Genomic DNA, 4747 nt, shown 5'->3' on the forward strand with positions numbered 1-4747 from the left:
CAACATGGTCGACTTTCGACCAAGAGATATCATAAAAACTGACAAAAAAGGACGCGATAGTTATAAAAAGTGACAACAGATAATAAGATCAATGTTGAACATCCTCGGCATTGATTACGACATAGAGCTATCGCCATGAAGGCTCAGTAAAATCCCCAGAACGGAAATATCGGGTAGGCCATTTTTTTTTCTTAACATTATTCTATGGGCCTAAAACTTTGTGCTGCGCTAATTTTGACATTATCCAGATGGAACCAAATGAATTGTCAACCAAATCTTCACACGAACACTGGCTGATGCTTAAATTTCAATTAGCCGTTACAACCCTGTAGACTGTTTCGCTTGTTCAACCTTCGTTAAGTTAAACTGTCAGTTGTTTTTTGAAAGTTGCACGGCGTGTACTCGGCGCACTTGAAATTTGTCTATTTTTAGACCGTAATTGACTGTAGACTGTAGTAAAATGTAATATTCTTGTTATAAATATTAACACATTGAACGATGTATTGTATAAAGCAAACTTTTGACGTGTCTATGGTATAAAGAAAGTCGTTATGTAAATAAATTTTGTCTGTACTATATTATACTCCGCCATGTTACTTGTCACTTACTGCTGATGCTTCACTTGACGTCTATATGTGATATCATTACGCGGTTAGAAGGCGCAATTTCTGAAAGGTTCAAATTGTAATGATTTTTTCCGCTATAAATTTACAATAAGGCATTTATGGGATAAATAGGATACGAAATTCTTGACCTTCGGTATCAAATTATTACACTCGAGTAACAGTTTTCATTTCATTACACATCCTCTATATATGTATGCTTTGGACATATTGGCCTCCAGAGAGTCTTCACTTATTGTATCACCGATCGTGGGCCTGCACATGCATGAGGCGGGCAGTTATGTACGGACATTTCACTTGTACGACAGCGGACAGTAACCCTACACAGCCTGTCGCCAACAGACGACGATAAGCAGGTTGCTGAGGACCTTTCCACATACGACCGAAAGAGGAAGCCAGCATGGACTGAAGGAGAACCAACAGTGATCGCATTGGTGAGAGGCTGAACTAGCATGATACAACTCTTACTCCTCAACAGCGCATGCCCCGCACTCTTAAGCGAAAGGTATAGAGCGGCGCATGCGCTGTTGAGGAGTATGGCTACTACTAGGCCACAGAGGCCCCTAAGAACGTGAAGTTAATATCAATATATGCTCAATGCTCTTACGTATACATCATGTGTGATTTACATGGCGTGTAATTCTAAATGTAAACGCAATGACAAATTATCCGAGTTCAATTTTATGAATTTCACACAGATAGCACATCTGAAATATCAGTACATGGTCCCCACGAGAGTTATTTGAAACCGAAGTGAAGCATTCGACAGAACACAGTGTTCAATCATTTCCCACCCATTCCTGCTCTTAGTCACAGAAAGAAGCTTAGGCCTTGCTATTTATTACATGAGACAACAGGGACGTACCCGTGTTGCCTATAAGAGAGAAAGTAGAAAGAGTTTCTTTCGTTCTTAGCACTTAACTGCTTACGGAAGATGAACTTATAAATAAGCTTTGTATACGCAAACACAGAAAAGGCAGCTAATTTGCATACACAAAAATTAATTGACTATGTTATTACGTAGTTAATTTAAAAACCTCATAAAGTTTACGATATTTAACCAGACTGTTAATTTTTCCGAGTTGTAATATTATATTTAGCCCAAATCACTGTCGTTTTTGCATAAATATTGGAAAAAAATTTAACCAAGATTAACAAAGAATGAGTTACGATACATGATACTTGAGTTACCTCCCCTTACCTGGGCACCGCTTGAAAAGCTAACAGCCGGATCGTTGGAGCTGAAACTGGACAGGCCGCTCAAGCAAGGATATGCAGAACTTTAAACTGAATTCACCGTTAACTCTACTTTATTTATTTATCTAATTTGACTGCTGAATTTTCACTTCTACAATGGCATTCAGAATATGGGTTCAGAAACCGGTTTAAATCACTCCCATCTGTCAAGTTACTGATGAACTTTCCCTTAGGACGTAAACATAGCTCCACAGTTTGTACTAGTGGAAGAGTAGTAGTTTTTAACAAACGTTACACTGGGCCAAATAAGTATTGCCACCGGCTTAGTTGTCATCAAGGAAACCTTGAGTATTGATTATTTATCTATTTATTTGATTGGTTGTTTTAAGACGTATAGTCAAGAATATTTCACTTATACGACGGCGGCCAGCATTATGGTGGGCGAAACCCACGACAATGCGGAGTACTGATTAAATGTAGGTATCTGGAAGAAAATAGATAGAAATGCGAGTGGAGAAGAGAGCTAAAGCATGGCTGCATATAAATGTCTTCTGATTGGTGAAAATATAAAACATCGTAGGCGTTAACCATTTTTGACATGACTATAATTTTATAGGCTGTAAGTCTTGTTTGTTAGTGGTTTGTGTTGAACGCTGTTTTGCATGTCGGGATTGATTACTGGATAATGGTCTTGGGTTTTGTTATTGGTCTTGGGATTGTTTGCTGGATAATGGTCTTGGGATTGTTTGCTGGATATTGGTCTTGGGATTGGTTGCTGGATATTGGTCTTGGGATTGGTTGCTGGATATTGGTCTTGAGATTGGTTGCTGGATATTTGTTTTGGGATTTGTTACTGTATATTGGTTTTGAGATTGGTTACTGGGTATTGGTTTTGAGATTGGTTACTAGGTATTGGTCAAAGGATTTGTTATGGGGTATTGGTCATGCAACTGATTACCGGCTATTGGTCTTTGGGTTTTGTTACTGGATATTGCTTTTGAGATTGGTTACTGAGTATTGGTCTTGGGATTTGTTACTGGATATTGGTCTTGGGATTGGTAACTTCGGCGTGGGTGTCGAGGTGAAAACTGACGCTCAGACCTGGTTTTAACCAGGCCTATTAGGTTGATCACATTAATGCATTTGATTATAATCTGCCAGTGATATAGGCCTATTACTGTTAGAAAACATAGGCTTCATCTCGTCTATTACAAACTACACATGATTTACGGCAGCTCTGGGACTTCTATATTATTCGAGTACCTGGCTCCCATTATAGCCCGGTGTTTGCCTCGCTAGGCATTGACAAATAATTCAATATCTCATAGATCACCAGAACACGCCGAACCGTACCACGTGACAGTTAAACAGACTCTCTCTCCGAATAATCGATAATATCCAGATTTTATCAGTTCGATTAGAACAATAGCGTTTATATGTACGCTTACCGGCTGTGATATCTCACAGTGAAATCAGCTTCACAGGTACACGATTAGTCTTCACTGAGCATGCGCGCATATTCCACAACAGCATGAACCCAGTCAATAAGCCTCCTTGTGACACCTGCTTGCAGATATATGGACATGCAGGGTCCTGTTGCTGTAACTGTACAATAGTATTTACGCCCGAAATCGACTTTACAAATCAATTTTGAATTAACAACCGGCGCCAGACCTCACTATTATATAAAATGTATAGTTCAGTTATTTTTAGCACTAATTTGGGGGATTTATGTTATGGCCCATTTCTTGTGCCCATCAGGGGGTGTCATTTTAAAAGCGCAGATTTTGAAATTTACGGCCTGGTGCTTGCGTTTTGGTGACCTATATTGGTAACATAAGGAGGACAAAAGTACTTATTTACTCGGTGTTTCCTTTTCTCCTTGTCATTTGCTCACCATTCCAAACACCGATGTATGCAGAGTGCTGTCTAAATGTAAGGTCATGTTGATGACACCAGACGTGACACTGTGTCCATCCACAGTATATACTGAAGGACAGCTGACCGAATAGACTGAACCGCCAATACGGCAAGTTAAGCAAATAAGCCAGTTTTAAAGATTTACCACTCGGGCTTGAACCCTTTATTTTTTAATCTGATTGTAATTGCTTAACGCCGTACCCAACAATATTTCACATGCGATGACGGTCAGTATTATGGGCGAAGGAAACCGGAGCTCCCCGTCTAAACCACCGAATTTTGGGAAGTTACTGACAAACTTCCTAACACGTGACCTAAATATATGCTCACCATATTGGTCGAAGATACGTATTTAACGAATGTTTGGGCGTCTATTGTGCAAATGGCCTCAACTGTGCAAATGGCCTCAACAATGCAAACGGTCTCACTAGAGCGGTCACCTACCGCTTTTTGGCACCTTGGTCCAATAGTCGAGTGTCGAGTTTGCACTCTTTTATCGCTGGAGCTAAAAACGTCTTACTGTACCATGTGACCTGTCCGAAATCTTAGGCAACTACATTTGATCACATTTACTATAACATGGGCGTCTGAGAAAAGCTTCATAAATAGTTATTTAAGGTAGACGGTGAAGAAAAGTGAGGAGACGAACTTTTGTGAAGTTATGAAGTTCTCGAAGTAAAGCGCTGTTATGTGTGTTAATGAATGACAACAAAAGTTGCGTAATATTTTTGAGAAGCTATATGTCAATTGGAACTACAGAAATATTTTCACATTTAACGATAAAAAGAGCTCCAACTTGAAACCCCCGTACTGTCACATGGAATGGACACGAGCAAAAGGTAAGCGTCCTTAATATCTTCACCACTGCTCGCTCCTTCTGCAAATCGGTATCACTTAATGGGCGAACTCTTGATTACGTCACAAGAATCTGTACACGAGTGCTCATAAAACATATATAAAGTACAAAAGCGCTGCAACGCCACAGCAGAAAACGAGTTGTACCAAGA

This window comes from Liolophura sinensis, chromosome 2 (assembly GCF_032854445.1).
Source record: "Liolophura sinensis isolate JHLJ2023 chromosome 2, CUHK_Ljap_v2, whole genome shotgun sequence".
In the NCBI taxonomy this organism is placed as follows: domain Eukaryota; kingdom Metazoa; phylum Mollusca; class Polyplacophora; order Chitonida; family Chitonidae; genus Liolophura; species Liolophura sinensis.